General features: G+C 37.3%; 1 protein-coding gene across 1 annotated transcript in view; it reads right to left on the minus strand.

The window, feature by feature from the left end:
* Positions 1 to 18,475, minus strand: part of CDKAL1 (CDK5 regulatory subunit associated protein 1 like 1) — a 725,954-nt gene that overhangs the window by 171,547 nt on the left and 535,932 nt on the right. The window lies entirely within an intron of this gene.

The following is an 18,475-nucleotide window of genomic DNA, read 5'->3' on the forward strand; positions in this document are numbered from 1 at the left end:
CTTCTAAACCTTCTATATATTGTACGGAAATGCCATTCCTTTCAGGTGTGTGTTGCTTTCATAGTGAACTGGCTATCATCCTTGAATGTTGCTTCTTGGTATCCTTTTCTCAATAATCTTTTTTCCCCGGATCCTATGTCTTCTTAATTCTTGATTAACTCCCTCATTCTGCAGCGATGTGCTTTCTTTCAGAAGCTTCATCAGAAAGATACCAGGGAAATTTTGTTGTTGTCTTTGCATGCATGGTCTTAGGCCATACAACTGATCAACATTTGGTTGTGTGTAGCACTCCAAGTCAAAAAGTATTATCCATAAAAATTTTGCATTGTTCCTCTTTTTTTAAGCTGAAAACATTGCTAATGGGATGTCCAGATTAACTTGGATGCACACTTCTTTAAATGTGCCCGCATCATTCTCTTTTTAGAAGTTTTTATTAACTTTATGCTTAATGTGATAATATGCCTTGGATTGGGTCTTTAAATCTTTGTACAAGGTATAGTCTGGAGACTCATGGGCTTTAGGTTGAGGAAGTTTTCTGATATTATTTCTTTAATAATTTTTCTCTCAGGGAATCCTCTCTTTTGAATGTTGAAACCACTGGGTTGATCTCTTAGCTTTTTCTCTCTTTCATCTCTGCCCTTCTATTTTCTGGAAAATTTACTTCAGCATACCTTCCAACTATTTTATTGCAAACAAAATCAATTCAATATTACTATTTACATTTCTCAGAGTTCTTTCTCTAATTTTCCTTTTCACAGCATCCTGTTTAGGGATGCAGTATCTTTTCTTATTTATCTGAGGATGTCAATTAAAGGTTTTTGTAATTTTTCTTCTGTTCACTGCGATTTGTCTTTTGGTTTCTCTCATTCATGGTTGAGACTTTCTGCCAATAAAGAACAATTCTTGCTATCCTTTCATATTTAAGAGCAAAGCACTAAAATCTTTTTGTCATTGAGTGATTAGGTAGCAAGCTGCCTTTATTTTTGATAGGCCCAAATGTTGGCATCTTGGAAGTCATTTCTTTGTGGCCATTTAATGCCTCCATAAATATGGCACAGACATTGTTCTATTTTAATAGTATAACAATAACAGAATTACATTAACTTATTTAGAAATACAGTATTACTCCGAGTCCATAAACAATAGGGAAAATGGCTCCAAACGTCAAACCATAGAATATCAACTTTCCTATCATTTAAACAGGCCGGATGCAGTGGATCACACCTGTAATCCCAGAACTCTGGGAAGCCATGGTGGGTGGATCACCTGAGGTCAGGAGTTCGAGACCAGCCTGTCCAACATGGTGAAACCCTGCCTCTACTAAAAATACAAAAATTAGCTGGGTGTGGTGGCAGGTGCCTGCAATCCCAGCTATTTGGGAGGCTGAGGCAGGAGAATCGCTTGAACCCAGGAGGTGGAGGTTGCAGTGAGCCGAAATCGTGCCATTGCACTCCAGCCTCGGTGACAGAACAAGACTTCGTCTCAAAAAACAAACAAAAAAGGCCGGGCGCGGTGGCTCAAGCCTGTAATCCCAGCACTTTGGGAGGCCGAGACGGGCGGATCACGAGGTCAGGAGATCGAGACCATCCTGGCTAACACGGTGAAACCCCGTTTCTACTTAAAAAAAATATAAAAACTAGCTGGGCGAGGTGGTGGGCGCCTGTAGTCCCAGCTACTCGGGAGGCTGAGGCAGGAGAATGGCGTAAACCCGGGAGGCGGAGCTTGCAGTGAGCTGAGATCTGGCCACTGCCCTCCAGTCTGGGCGACAGAGGGAGACTCCACCTCAAAAAAACAAACAAACAAACAAACAAACAAACAAACAAACAAACAAAAAACCCAGTTCTACATGAAAGAATGAAAACAGTTTATCAAATTAAGATATACGAGATATTTGGGGGCATAAGAGGGAACAAGGGATATACCAATGAGGATAGTAAAATTATTATATTCTTAATATAGTTTCATAAAAACAACAGCTTTCCATATTTTCTTCACACACTACTTAGCACCCAGTGTGAAAGAAGCATGACAAATCTATTCTTAAAAATATTTTGTTCCTAATTTATTATTGGTCTCACCTAGCTATTTACTGGGTTGAACTTCAGTTAATAAGTTCCAAGGACTGGAACTTTTCTCCATGATGATAAATAGAAAAAGAGACAATATTCACGCAGAAGAATAAAACAGTATATTTGAATAAAAACTTAAATTTTTATTGTGATATAAACATTTTTCTTCTTTAAAGGTAATTATCAAAATTACATTTGAAAAATCACAAATATCGTATGATTTTACATGTAAGCTATAGATAAAAAGACCATTTTTGTAGAGTAAAACATGTAGAATAGCTTTTTGGCTAGCTAGTTCAGCTAGTTTTATACTTGCCTATTCAATAACTCTGATCAAAAGGTCTACAACTAAAAATTAAAGTAATGGATCACAGCAGATCATAACAGAGAATAGTCCATCTCTCCTAGAAAATTTTAAAAAATAAATCGTAGAAACTGCATGGGAAATACTGTAAAAACAAAGGTTATTGTCCTCACCTATGAATTAGAATAAGTTTGGCACTGGATTATGGGGTATTCCCACAGGAAAGTACCTTACTGATTTTCCCTCTATCCTTCTTGATACATTATGGTGGAACCCAGTGTTATGCAACACCTGCTTACTTTGGCCTTAAGGGTCATAGTGACAAAAAAGAAACCTTTAAAGAAGTCATAGTAAATGTTAGGGAAAGGGATTTTCAATGCATGGATATATTTGGCAAGGTAAACAAAAAGTTGCCTGATAGCAAGGGAGGAGGCAGGCCACTGTGAATAGTAACTTATACTAGCCAATATTGAAAAGTAAAAGCAGTTTAATGGTTTCAAAGTATATAAGAATACGAACTGATTGCTTATAAAATGTTTTTAAAGTAGAGATTACACTTTAATGTTAGATGAGGCTGATCTATACATTCATTTTATATATGCAAATGATCCTACTTATATTCTTGAAAATAATTTGGCTCTTTAGGTGAACCAACTGAAATCTCATTTACACTGCTGATTTCCCTAGTAAACAATTCTCTTCAGTATGAGAAAATCAAAGAAGTCTGAAGTGGAACAAATTCTAAATTACTAGTATATGATTTAAATGGCTAGGAGGAAATTAAAAGGGGTGTAAAACAGAGTATTAATTCAAATATTTAAGATGCTAATTCTGGGTAAAAGCTATTTTTGAGATGACACGAATTTTCAAAATACTAAAAATTTTAAAATAATTATTTCCACAAACTTTTTTAAGGTGTAAGTATAATGTATGTAACTACTAAGTAATATATTATTCAATTTTAGGAACTTTATGTATGTTTTCATACTAGTATTAGAAAATAATTCTGAAAAGAAGATGAAAATGAAAATTTAATTTAGCTTAAACAACAGGAAAATTTTGGCGTGTTATTTTTTCTGTCCTATATTTACTGGCAAAATGGGTTTATTAAAGAGCTTGGGAATGGAGTAAGAAAGATTCCAATTATGCATCTGACCTTGTCAGAAGCAGTGCTATGATTACTTGTAAAGATATATCAGGGACATGTAAAGAACAGGCAAACTATTTGTTGGCTGTAGCCTGGAATTTAAGAAAGCCATAAATATTTTAAAAGTTAATTATTTCACCTTGAATAAAAATACAAACATACACATACCCCACAATTTAAACATTCATCTCAAGATTTTTATTTGCCATTTGGTGTTTCACTGGCAAAAATGTGGAAAAGAATAATTCTACTTTATTCTTTAGATCAATAAATTATGAGCTTCAAATTCTACATGTGAATAAAGTAGGACTAATACACATACTAATTATCTCAAAAGACAAAGAGAAAAATGATCAGCAAAGGACTAGACTCATCAAAATTAGTAGACATAAACAAAACACATGATTAAAAGAAATACTTTTTATCCTGTGGAGGTTTATTCTAGGACACATATTCAATACTTTTAGAGAAAAAAATGAGGTAGGTAGGGGAGAAAAATATCTTGAACTGAATGAAAATGAAATCATAACACATCTAAATATATGGTATGCAACTAAAGCAGTGCTTAAAGAAAAATCTATAGATATTAATTTCTGTGTTAAATATAAAAATCTAAGCTTCCACTTCAAGAAGCTAACAAAGAGAAAAAAATCAAATCAAAAGACAAAATAATAAAGGTAAAATAAGAAATCAATGAAATAGAAAATACAGAAAAATCAATAAAAGTAAAAAGCGCATCTTTGAAAAAAGTCAATTCAATTAGTAATGTACTAGTTAGGCTGAGAAAAGAAAAGAAGATACAGATGTCCAGCTTTAGGCATGAAGGATGGAACATCACTACCGATGCTACCAACAGTAAAAGGATATTAAGAGAATATTATGAACCTTATGCCAATAAACACACAACTTAGGTAAAATGGGCAAATTCTTTGAAAGACATAAATTATGAAAATGGACTCAAGAAGAAACCAAAAACCTCAATATTCTTTTATCTATTACAAAAACTTGTAATTTAATACCTTGCCACCCAAACAAAACTACACAAAACAAAACCACCAAAGACTAAACGGTTTCACGGTGAATTCTACCAAACATTTAAAGAATGATAAAATCAATTCTATGGAAACTATTTCAAAGATAGATGAGAAAGAAACTCATTTAAGAGTCCAGCATTACCCTGTTATGAAAACCAGAGGAAGGCAAATACTGCATGTTCTCACTTACAAATAAGTAGAAGCTAAGCTATGGGTACACAAAGGCAGACAGAATAGAACAATGAACTGTGAAGACTCAGAACGGGGAGGGTGGGACAGGAGTGAGGGATAAAAAAAATACACATCAGGTACAGTGTTCACTACTTGGGTGAAGGGTACACTAAAATCTCAGACTTCACCCTATATAGATCATCCACATAACCAGAAACCACTTGTACCCTAAAAGGTACTTAAAAATGTTTTTAAAAGCCGGGGAGGGGCCAAGATGGCCAACTAGAAGCAGCTGCCATCAGTGGCTCCCACCGAGAAGAATGAAAAGGGTAAGTGAATCCTACACCTTCAGCTGAGGTATCCAGGTTCTCTAACTGGGACTGACTGAGTGGTTGGCACAACCCACGGAGAGCGAGGAAAAGCAGGGTGGAGCAATGGCTCACTTGGGAGCTGCATGCGGCAAGGGGAGCTCTCACCCACAGCCAAGGGAGGTGGTGAGTGATTGTGCTACCCCACCCAGGAAACCATGCTTTTTCCATGAATCTGTGCAACTCATGGATCAGTAGATCCCCCTGTGAGCCCATGCCACCAGGGCCTTGGGTCCCAAGCACAGAGCTGTGCTCAGCAGACACTCAGGTTACAGCCAGCAGCAGCAGGCTGGAGACGGCCTAAGACGACTGAGTTCCTAGGGGTGAGGGTGGCTGCCATTACTGCAGCCTCAGTCTGCTGTTTTCTTCTGCTGGTGCTAGGAAGACTGGGCAGTCTGGACCAGGAGGAACTCCCCACAATGTGGCACAGTGGTTGTGGCAGACTGTGGCCAGACTGTTTCTTTAGGTGAGACCCAGATCCATTCCTCCTCAATGAGTGGGGCCTCCCTGTGGGAATTTTACCAACTCCAGCCAGTAGTTTACAGAGATAACTCTGATCTCCCTGGGACAGAGCCCCTGAAGGGAGGGGCAGCTGCAGTCTCCATGGTTCAGCAGACATAGTCTTTCCTGCCTGCTGGCTATGAAGAGGCCGGGCACTCCAGATGATGGGGATCCCCCTCAGTGCAGCAAACCTGCTCCACTAAGGGGCAGCCAGAGTGCTTCATTAAGCAGGTCCCTGATCCTGTGCCTCCTGACTAGACCCTCACAACAGGAGTCACCAGACACCTTATACAGGAGCATGCCCCCGGCATCAGGTCACTGCCACTATGGAAAAGAGGTCCCAGATGAAGGAGCAGGCAGCCATCTTTGCTGTTCTGCAGCCCCAACTGGTGACACCTCCAGGTGAGGGAATTTGTCACCACCAGGCCTGCCTTGCAACAGCTCCTGAAGGAAGCACTAAATATGGAAAGGAAAAACCACTACCTGCCCCTACAAAAAACACACTGAAGTACAAAGACCAACGACACTATGAAGCAACCACATAAACAAATCTGCAAAATAACTAGTTAGAGTCATGATGACAGGATCAAATTCAAACATAACAATATTAGTCATAAATGTAAATGGGCTAAAGGCCCCAATTAAAGGACACAGAATGGCAAGCTGGGTAAAGAGTCAAGACCCATCAGTGTGCTGTATTCAAGAGACCCATCTCACGTGCAAAGACACACATGGGCTCAAAATAAAGGGATGAAGGAAAATTTACCAAGCAAATGGAAAGCAGCAAAAAGCAAGAACTGCAATCCTAGTTTCTGACAAAACAGACTTTAAACCAACAAAGATAAAAAAAGACAAAGAAGGGTATTACATAATAGTAAAGTGTTCAATTCAACAAGAAAAGCTAACTGTCCTAAATATATATGCACCCAATAGGGGAGCACCCAGATTCGTAAAACAAGTTCTTAGAGACCTACAAAGAGACTTAGACTCCCACCCAGTAATAGCGGGACACTTTAAAACCCCACTTTCAATATTAGATCAATGAGACAGAAAATTAAGAAAGATATTCAGGATTTAAACTCAGCTCTGGATCAGGTGGACCTGAAGGATATCTACAGAACTCTCCACGCAAAAACAACAGAATACACATTCTTCTTGGCACCACATGGCACTTACTCTAAAATTTATCACATAATTGGAAGTAAAACATTCCTCAGCAAATGCAAAAGAACTGAAATCATAACAAACAGTCTCTTAGACCACAGCATAATCAAATTAGAACCCAGGATTAAGAAACTCCCTTAAAACCACACAACTACATGGAAATTGAACAACCTGCTCCTGAATGACTCCTGGGCAAATAACGAAATTAAGGTAGAAGTTTAAAAGTTCTTTGAAACTAATGAGAACAAAGAGACAGCATGCCAGAATCTATGAGCTAACACAGTGTTAACAGGAAAATTTATAGCACTAAATGCCCACATGAAAAAGCTAGAAAGATCTCAAAACAACCTCTTAACATCACAACTAAAAGAACTACAGAACCAAGAGCAAACAAAGCCCAAAGTCAGCAGAAGACAAGAAATAACCAAGCTCAGAGCAGAACTGAAGGAGAAAGAGACACAAAAAACCCTTAAAAAAAATCAACAAATCCAGGAGCTGGTTTTTTGTAAAAATAAAATAGATAGATTACTAGCTAGACTAATAAAGAAGAAAAGAGAGGAGAATCAAATAGACACAATAAAAAATGATAAAGCAGATATCACCACTGACTGCAAAAAATTAAACCAACCATCAGAGAATACTATAAACACCTCTATGCAAATGAACTAGAAAATCTAGAAGAAATGGATAAATTCCTGGACACATACACCCTCCCAAGAGTGAACCAGGAAGAAGTTGAATACCTGAATAAACCAATAATGAGTTCTGAAATTGAGGCAGTAATAAATAGCCTACCAACCAAAAAAAGCACAGGACCAGATGGATTTACAACTGAATTCTACCAGAGGTGCAAAGAGGAACTGGTACATTCCTTCTGAAACTATTCCAAACAATTGAAAAGCAGGGACTCCTTCCTAACTCATTTTATGAGGCCAGCATCATCCTGATACCAAAATCTGGCAAAGGTACAATAAAGAAAGAAAATTTCAGGCCAGTATCCTTGATGAACATCGATGTAAAAATCCTCAATAAAATACTGGCAAACTGAATCCAGCAGCACATCAAAAAGCTTATCCACCATGATCAAGTCAGTTTCATCCCTGGATGCAAGGCTGGTTCAACATATGCAAAACAATAAATGTGATTCATCACATAAACAGAAATAAAGACAAAAACCACGTGATTTTCTCAATAGATGCAGAAAAGGCCTTTGATAAAATTCAAAACTCCTTCATGTTAAAAACTCTCAATACACTAGGTATTGATGGAACAGACCTCAAATAATAAGGGCCATTTATGACAAGCCCACAGCCAATATCATACTGAATGGGAAAAAACTGGAAGCATTCCCCTTGAAAATGGACACAAGACAAAGATGCCCTCTCTCACCACTCCTATTCAACATAGTATTGGAAGTTCTGGCCAGGAAAATCAGGCAAGAGAAAAAAACAAAGCATATTTAAATAGGAAGAGAAGAAATCAAACTGTCTCTATTTGCAGATGACACGATCACGTATCTAGAAAACCCCATCGTCTCAGTGCAAAAACCTCTTAACTCAATAAGCAATTTCAGCAAAGTCTCAGGATACAAAATCAATGTGCAAAAATCACAAGTATTCCCAAATACCAACAATAGACAAGCAAAGAGCCAAATCATGAATGAACACCCATTCACAATTGCTACAAAGAGAATAAAACACCTAGGAACACAGCTATCAAGGAAAGTGAAGGACCTCTTCAAGGAGAACTACAAACCACTGTTCAAGGAAATAAGAGAGGACACAAACAAATGGAAAACCATTCCATTCAGCCAACAAACATATGAAAAAAAGCTCAACATCACAGATTATTAGAGAAATGCAAATCAAAACCATAATGGCATATACTATCTCACACCAGTCAGAATGGCGATTATTAAAAAGTCAAGAAACAACAGATGTTGGTGAGGCTGTGGAGAACCTCCTAGAACCAGAAATACCATTTGACCCAGCAATCCTATTTCTTGGTAAATACCCAAAGGAATATAAATGATCCTTTTATAAAGATACATGCACATGTATGTTCATTGCAGCACTATTCACCATAGCAAAGACATGGAATCAACCCAAATGCCCATCAATGATAGATTGGATAAAGAAAATGTGGTACATATACGCCATGGAATACTATATAGCCATAAAAATGAAAGAGATCATGTCCTTTGCAGGGACATGGATGTTGTCAGAAGCCATTATTCTCAGCAAACTAGTGCAGGAACAGAAAACTAAACACCACATGTTCTCACTTATAAGTGCAAGCTGAACAATGTGAACACATAGACACAGGGAGGGGAACACACACTGGAGCCTGTTGAAGTGGGGAAGAGTACCAGGGAAAATAGCTAATGCATGCTGAGCTTAATACTTAGGTGATGGGTTGATAGGTGCAATAAATCACCACGGCACACATTTACCTAGGTAGCAAACCTGCACATCCTGCACATGTACCTCAGAACCTAAAAAAAAGTAAAAAAAAAGAAACAAAAACAAAAACAAAAAACAAGAACAAAAAATTTTTGAAGAAAACCAGAGGAAGAGATTAGAATTAAACTATAGACCAATATCTCTCATAAACAAAGAAACAAAAATTCTTAACAAAACATTGGCAAACTGAACCCTGCAAAATTAAAAAAGGATTATATATCATGACCACTTTTTGAATCCAAGAAAGGTAAGGTTGATTTGATATGTGAGTATCAATTAACATAATGTACCATATAAAAAGAATAAAGGACAAAATAAAAACCACATAATGATCTTAACAGATTCAGAAAACTTTTGACAAATCCAACACCCATTCATGATTTTTAAAAATGCTTTTCCATCAGGATTGATAATAAAGCAAAGACTTCTGCTCTCACTTCCTCTATTCAACGTATTACTGGATGTTCTAGTCAGTCCGAAAAGCAAGGAATAGAAATTAAAGGCATATATGTTTAAAAGAAAGAACTTTTTTTTTTTTTTTTTTTTTTTTGGGCAGGTGACATGACCTTGTATGTAGAAAATCTAGAGAATCTAATGAGCCTACTAGAATAAGTCAGTTTAGCAAAACTGTAGGATACGAAATCAATACATAAAAATCAATTGCATTTTCTACACTAGTAATGAACAACCTGAAAATGAAATAAAGAATCCAATTCCATTCACAATAGCAAAAAAACTACTTAAGAATATCTTTGAGAAAGAAAGGTAAAAGCTGTATGCCAAAAACTGGGAGAATTTAAAGAAACTGTCTTAAAACTTGATGAGGGAAATTAAAGAAGATCTAAATAAATGGGAAAACATATAATTTTCATGGATTAGAAAATTCAGCATTGTTAAAATGGCAAGCCTCTCCAAATTGATTTATAGAGTCAATGCAACTCTATCAAAATAACAGCAAGTATTTCTGTTGAAAATGGCAAGCTGTGCCTAAAATTTATGCAGAAATACAAATGACCTGAAATAGCCAGAACAGTTTTGAAGGAAAAAAAAGGTGGTGGAATGAATGAACCTGTTTTAAAGACTATAAAACTCCAATAATCAACGCAGTGTGGTATCAGTGTAGGGATACATCAATGGAAAAACATAGAGTCCAAATATATACCAATTCATCATATATGGTTAATTAGTTTTCAACAAAATTACCAAAGCAATTCAGTGAGGGCGGGAAACAAAGCGTTTTCAATAAATGGTACTGAAACAATCAAACACCACATGCAAAAAAAACCCACAAATTACTAAACCCTCCACCTAACATTATACACAAAAATATTTCCATGTGCATCATAGTCTGAATGTCAGATATAGAATTATTAAACATCTAGAAGAAAATATGGGAGGAAATCTTTGTGACCTTGGGTTACGCAAAGATTTCTTAGCGATAGTGCCAACACCAAAAGTGCAATCTATAAAAGTAAAATCTGATAAACTGAGAAATTAAACTTACTCAAAAGATACCCTTAAAGAATGAAAAGAGAAGCCATAGAGTAGAATAAAATATTTGCAAATCATATATCCAAAAAAGATTTGTATCCAAACTATATTGAGAACTCTATGACTCACTAACAGGAAGACAACACAATAGTACAATGGGCAAAAGATTTAACCAACACTTCACTAAAGAAGATATAGGAATAGCTAATAAGTACATTACAATTTGCTTAACATTGTCACTAGTCAGAAAAATGAAAGTTTAAACCATGTAAAATGCCACACATCCAGTAGAATGGCTGTACCAAAAAGACTGAAAAAAAAAAAACAAACAGATATTAGTAAGCATATAGAGAAACTGAAGCACTTATACATTGAAGGTGGGAATTTTAAATGGTGCAGTCACTTTGGAAAACAGTCCGACAGTTTCTTAAATAGTTAAACATACACTTACTGTGACCCAGCAATTCTACTGTAGGTATCTACCCAAGGGAAATGAAAATGTAAGCTCACACGAAGACCTGTACTTGGATTTTCACAGTAGCAATCTTCATAACTGTCCCCAAACTGGTAACAGTCCAAATGTCTATCAGTTGTTGAATGAATAACAAAATGTGGCATATCCATATGTGGAAATTACTTGCAAATAAAAAAGAGCCAACTACTGATACATACATTAACATGAATTAATCTGAAAAACATTCTTAAGTAAATGAAAGATGAAGGATTGCTTATTGTGATTCCATTTATAAGAAATATCTAGAAGATGACTTAGAATAGACAGAAAGCAAATCAGGCTTGCCTGGAACTGTGAGTAGAAGCAGGGACTGGCTGCAATTGGACATTAGGAAAATTTCTGACAGAATGAAAGCATTCTAAAACTGAATTGTGATGATAGTTGCACAACTGCATTAATTTACTAAAAATCTTCAAAACGCTTACATTGAATGAATATTCTGTATTCTCTAAATTATCCTGCAGACTTAACGATGTAAAAAAAAAAAAAAAAAAAAACTTTCTGAAGACAGAAAGATAGCATGAATCTTCCATAACATACTCTTCTAATAAGTTTTACTGAGCACTTACTATGTGAGACTCAATTATATTCTCTTATTTATTTTTTGTAGAGATGGAGTCTTGCTTTGTTGCCCAAGCTGGTCTCAAACTTGGAGCCTCAAATGATACGCCCGCCTCAGCCTCCAAAAGTCCTGGGATCACAGGTGTGAGGCAACTGCATCCGGCCAAGAAGTCTTAATAGTTGAACTATGACAGGGTGTAGTCAAAGAATTAAATGTGGACAAAGGAGCAGGTGTGGTGGCTCATGCCTGTCGTCCCACTACTTTCAGAGGCCAAGGAAAGAGGATGCTTGAGGCCAGGAGTTCATGGCCAACCTGAGCAATAAAGCAAGACCCTGTCTTTACAAAAAAAAAAAAATTAAAAAAATTTAAATCAGCCAGGTGTGGTGGTGTGTGCCTATAGTCTCAGCTATTCGGGAAACTGAGGTGGGAGAATCACTTGAGCCCAGAAGTTTGAGACTTCAGTGAGCTATGATCGTGCCACTGCACTACAGCCTGGGTGACAGGGCTAGACTCCACCTCTTATAAGAAAAAATAGACAAATCGGGACAAATGGCAAAATAAAAGGCAAGGAATAAAGGAATTATGTTCAGAGCATGAAATCATGAAGGACTTGAAGAAGGAAAGTGTGGTTCTATTGCCCAAGTTTATAAAACATCATATAACAATAGGAAATCATTCTATTTATATTGAAAGAGAAAATTCAGGAAGAAACAATTCAACATCTTCAAATAAATTTCAGATTTTTTTCAGCATCTCTAAATTTATTCTCATAATTTTATTAAAAAATTCTTAAATTACCTGCTCTAAAAAAAGAAAAAACACTAAAACATTTAGATGAAGGCTGAAAAGCCATAATGAGTGACTAAGACAAAGAAAGTCTAGTGTGACCTGGGCGTTCATTCTTATTCTTTTAATATGACTGTCTGGGAGAAACACCTTCCTTGCATAACTAAGATGTTCTACCACTAACTAGCTACATGGTCTTGGACAAACTATTCAGCTTTAGATGCTTCCATTTCTTCTTTCATAAAATGGATATAGTAGAAGTATTCATAGATTAGGTTAATGAGGTAATAGATGTACTAATTGCTCAGGATGGTGCTTCCCATATAGTGGGTATTATGTATCGGCTTTATTATTGTAACCTTGTCAGACAGATGATAACACCTGTCATTTATTATGTAACACTAAGTGCCAGGCAATCTGTTAACAACTTCATCTTGTTTAATATAACTTTCTCATAAGATAGATTCTAATCCAGTTTTCATGAGAAAGGGGGAAAATGCCATTAGGGGAAGAGGTACAGTAAATTGCCCATGATCACAGAATCAATAAATAGTAAAGGAAGCATCTGATCTGAAGCTTCTAATCACTACCCAAGGTAGTCCTTATCTCTTACCCATGTCACTGATGTGCTGATAGCACTGATGTACCATAAGCACTGGCTGATCATAAGTTCACGAAAACAAAACTTATATTACTATTTTGGTGAGACATGGTCTCACTCTGTCACCTAGGCTGGAGCGCAGTGGTGTGAAATTGGCTTAGTGCAGCCTCTATCTCTTGGGTGCAAATGATCCTCCTGCCTCAGCCTCCCAAGTAGCTGGGACTACAAAGTAGCCGAGATTACAGGTGTGCACCACCACACCTGGCTAATTTTGTTTATTTTTGGTTGAGATGAGATCTCATGACATTGCTCTAGTTTGTCCTGAATTCCTGAGCTCAAGTGATCCAGCCAGTGTTTACATTCTGCTCCTTTAATGAGACCCCATTTACACAGGTCACATTCCCTTTCCTAATTGGTTTTCTACACTGTCATGCCCACCTTTGAGTGGCGTCTTCACTTTAACCTTTTTTGCATACTCACAAACCAATCAGCACACACTCCCCATTCTGAGTTCATAAAAGGCCCCAGACCCAGCCACAAGGAAGGAACTTTCTGCCTTTGGGTAGGTGACCATCCCCATGTCCCCTCTCGGCTGAAAGCTGTTTCACTGCTCAATAAACTTCTCTCCGCCCTCCTCACTCTTCAGTGTCCAGCGTATCCTCCTTCTTGGGCGCAGTACAAGAGCTCAGGAACTGCCAAACACAGGTACAAGCTGTAACAGAGGCAAGCTGGGGCACGCCAGTGTGGCTGAATGGGGCCCAGGCAGGGCGTTGTCAGCCAGAGGTCCCCGGTTTGCAAAGCAACCGAGAAAATAATGCCTACAATCAATATTAGGCAAAATCTATATGCTAATATACAATTAACATATTAATTATACATAATATTTATAATCAAAGATAGCCTTTCAAGGTATCTCCCTAAAAAAATTTAGTAGCAGTTAGTTTTTTAATGATTCCTTCTCTTTGAAAGTAATAAAACTTTTAATAAGCAAAAATAAAAATCTAGATGGGTTATTCAGTTTAAATTTGGTACAATTTTACCTTTTTAAAGTAAATTAGGTAAATATACGACATAAGTAAAGGAAGAAATATATGAATAAATGGCAAATGGTTTGCTCAAGCTCTGCAAATTTCTTTCTTTTCTTTTCTTTTTTTCTTATTTTTTTTTTTTTTTGAGACAGAGTCTCGCTCTGTCGCCCAAACTGGAGCGCAGTGGCCGGATCTCAGCTCACTGCAAGCTCCGCCTTTAGGGTTCACGCCATTCTCCTGCCTCAGCCTCCCGAGTAGCTGGGACTATAGGCGCCCGCCACCTCACCCGGCTAGTTTTTTGTATTTTTTAGTAGAGACGGGGTTTCACCGTGTTAGCCAGGATGGTCTCGATCTCCTGACCTCGTGATCCATCCGTCTCGGCCTCCCAAAGTGCTGGGATTACAGGCTTGAGCCACCGCACCCGGCCCAAGCTCTGCAAATTTCTGAATATTCTGAGAGTTCAGAATTTAAAATGCAACAAACTCCAACTATTAAATATTTGTGGTAAAAAATGATCAAGTGTATGGAAAAATTGTTTCTGACATTTAGAAAAGTGGCTGTCAAATAGGCTAAAAAAAAAAAAAGGATGAGAGACAACTGGATGAGATGACACCAGAGAATTTAATGTCATCCATTACATTTCTAAGCCTGGTATAAATCCACAATATATCATTTGGCTTCAAGCACAAATCAAATGAATCATCACTGCTAACTAAAAATCAAATAAATACCATGTTAAATAAGTTTTTTATCCTGTAACACTATGCTTGCATTCCATAGCAAATATTTTGGAATAAGCACAAAGCCTTACATAAGACCAAAGATATTGCCTTAAAAATTAAAAGTAAGCATACTGCATAATATTGTTATAGTATTTAAAATAAACCATATTAAATTTCACAGAATTTTTACACATCTGTTATTAAAATCATTTTATGATATTGCTGGTTAAAGTGAAGGTATTTACTATCTATGGTACTGCTAACACAATTCTTATATGAGTTTTTCTGTTTCTATGGTAACATGAATTATAAGGTTCAATGAAGCTGAATTCAGTAATGTGTATTTTTCTGTTATTCAAGGTGAAAAGGAAATGAAACATTTCTAACATTCATAAACTGCAGCAAATGTCTGAATTCCATTTAGAGATAAGATGATAATTACTAAAGTAATTAGAATTCTTCCTGGATGGAATTATTTTGCACACAGTGGAAATTTAGATTTGAGAATGAAAGTAGGGGCCAGAGTATATTCAGCATCAGTAATTAATTACAACCCAAACCCATCCGCCATTCTGATACCTTGGAACAGACTATACCTTCTTCTGTCTGCTTCTGACTACAATATAAAAGAAAGCTCATCCTCCACCCCCACCCCTAAGTCAGAAAGATGAAGTGGGTGAAATCATTTTATTCAAGAAAAAATCCAATTACAGAAATAATCAACTTTTCTCTCTTGCTTTATTTTTTCATATTTGAAAGGGCTTTCACATTAGCAGAACCAATTAAAAGAATATCAGGACAGGGCAAAATCTACAAAGTTAGGCAAGTTTCTTAAATCTTTTAAAATTAAACTTTGAAAAAACCACTTAGAGACTGAAACCCAGATCGTGGCATTCTTTAACGGGAAAACGTAACTGGAAGGTAACTAAACATCAGGTCTCAGGAAGAATAATTTATAAAATGATACAGTCAAAATGCAGTTGCCTGTAATATCCAGTCCATTATTAAGAAATTAGGCAAATGATTACTTTTAATGGAAGTGTTGTTATCAAAAAATAGCACTCAGAAACATTACATTTCAAGTCTTATGTCATCCTAAAGTGCAATTGGTATAGCATCATCATAAATAATACTGAATAGGGATATATACAAATTGGAAAAAAATATATATATATATACACACACTCACACATACATACACAGAGCAAGCAAGTGAGAAAGAAGACGGGAAACTATATTTATGGAATAGAAATTATAAAATCCTTTAAATCAAAACACAGATTTATAATCACTTTATTTCTTATGAGTTGAGTGTATTTTCTTATTGTGTTTTATTGTGTTAAAGGTCAGAGGTTGGCAAACTACAGCCCATGTGCCAAATCCAGCTGTTGTCTGTTTTTGTAAATAAAGTTTTATTGGAACACAGCTACACTCATTCATTTCATACTGTTTATGGCTGCTTTCACTACAAAAGCAGAGTTGAATAGTTGTGAGAGTTGCAACAGAAACTGCATGGTCTGCAAAGCCAAAATTATTTACCATCTGCTCAGATTCTAACCAACCAGGCCCACGACTCTGATTTTTGATAAGAACTCCCAGGAACAATCCAGGGTGAATTGAGGGCCAGTGGGTATATATAATGCTCTCCTGAATGTAGCCCTAATCAACCTTTCCATTATCACCCAATTCCGATTGATATGATTCAAATCAGAATACTTCCTCTCTGAGCAATCCCATTGCACAATCCCCTATCCACACTACTCATTGAAATCAGAATAATTCCTCTCTGAGCAATCCTACTGTACAATCCCCTATCCATATTACTGAGATTCCCTGGGCCACCTCTCTGACGAAATTTTTCTTGATTTTATCTCAGCATCTTGATTCATTCACAGTCCCTCCTTTGTACCTCTATGATGTCCCTGTTATGATCTTCCTGACATTTTTTACATCTGTTTTCTTGCTTTATGCCTCCTAACAAACTGTAAGCACCTGGTGGACAAGGATGGGGTCATATTCACATTCCTACACTCTGTAGCAATGAGGCAACAGCCACATAGACAGTTGAGGCTCAATAAAAGTACCCACTGACTTAAAGGTGAAATGTTTGGGAGAACTTGGAAAAACAGACAGTAAGATGAATACATGAATTTAATAAAGCAATAGGCTTTATTCACCAAGAGATCAATGATTAGTCCCTGTTTTGACTAATACCAATTTCAATATTTTCCTTTAAGTCCCAGAAGTTAGCTCTGGTGGGGAAGGATAAAGTGGAGATTCGCAAGGCTTTGTAAATGATGGCTTCTCTTTAGGAAAAGGGGATACTATCATTGTGAGCAGTACAAGTTGGCTCCAGTGCCTGGTTTCTCAGCAGGATCTGCCTAGCCTTTCTGCAAAGAGAAGCTGTCATCTACAAAGCCCTTTGAATTTCCACTTTCTCTTTCCCTGGCTCAGTGGCACACACCTGTAGTCCTAGCTACTCAATAGGCTGAGACAGAAGGATCACTTGAGCCTAGGAGTTCAAGACTAACCTGGGCAACATGGTGAGACTCCATCTCTTAAAAAAAAATCAGTTAATTAAGAATTGTTTCACCCTCAATTTCTATTTTTAGAATTAATCAGAACATTTGGTCAATGCTTATTTTGAACAACTTCAATTTATTTGCAACTTTCAGTTAAAATTTTAGGGAAAGGGGTACAAGATGGAGTCTTTAGGTTGAAGCAAGGTTTATGAGGAGGAGATGAAGGGGAGGTTTCATTCTAATTCTAGGTTACAGTTGCTTGCTTCTATTTTTGAAGGGTGTAAGTCTTGTCATTCTAAACTCATTTGTTAACTGGATGATACGTTCTCCACAAGGTTCTCAACGGTCAGCATCTATGGGGGCTGCTGTGGCAGGGAGGTGGCAGGTGGCCAAGAGCACTTTCCCCACGAAACTCACATGAAATGTGTCTGTTTGTTAGGCGTTGTAGCTTTTATGTGAAGGCCCTGTCACTTTTTATGACACTGCCTCTTGGTTCCCCATTTGGCCCAAATGTCTGCCTCAAAAGGAGCAGCTCCATTCTGTCTCACACCACGCCTGGCTGGCCTGTCAGCTGCAGCTGCTTCACAGCTCCCCACAGCCATGAACACTGCCTGGCACAGGCTTCACTGACCCGCAAAGCACTCCTAGGCTCTTCCTGACTGTGAGTGACCAAAGTCCTTTCTTGCCACAACAGCGGCTCCAAGGGAGCCCACTACCCACCGCGCCCTTCTTCTTACATACCCAGGTAGTAGTGCTGGAATGCTGGGCATGGCATGAATACTGGTGGTAGCTGACCCTATGCCAAGAAACACTTTAAAACCTCAAGAACAAAGCCACTATATTACAGAACATCAGGACATTGCAACCATCCCCAAATGGAGGGAAGGAAATAACATTAGTCACATGTGCATTAGCTAATTATCAGGGTAACAGTGTGGCATCTTCTAACACCAGCCTCTCTGAACCAAGAATATGGAGGGCACTCTTTTAAGTGCTCTTCATATATCAACTCATTTAATCCTCAGAGTA

This window comes from Piliocolobus tephrosceles, chromosome 5, assembly GCF_002776525.5.
Source record: "Piliocolobus tephrosceles isolate RC106 chromosome 5, ASM277652v3, whole genome shotgun sequence".
Taxonomy (NCBI): Eukaryota; Metazoa; Chordata; class Mammalia; order Primates; family Cercopithecidae; genus Piliocolobus; species Piliocolobus tephrosceles.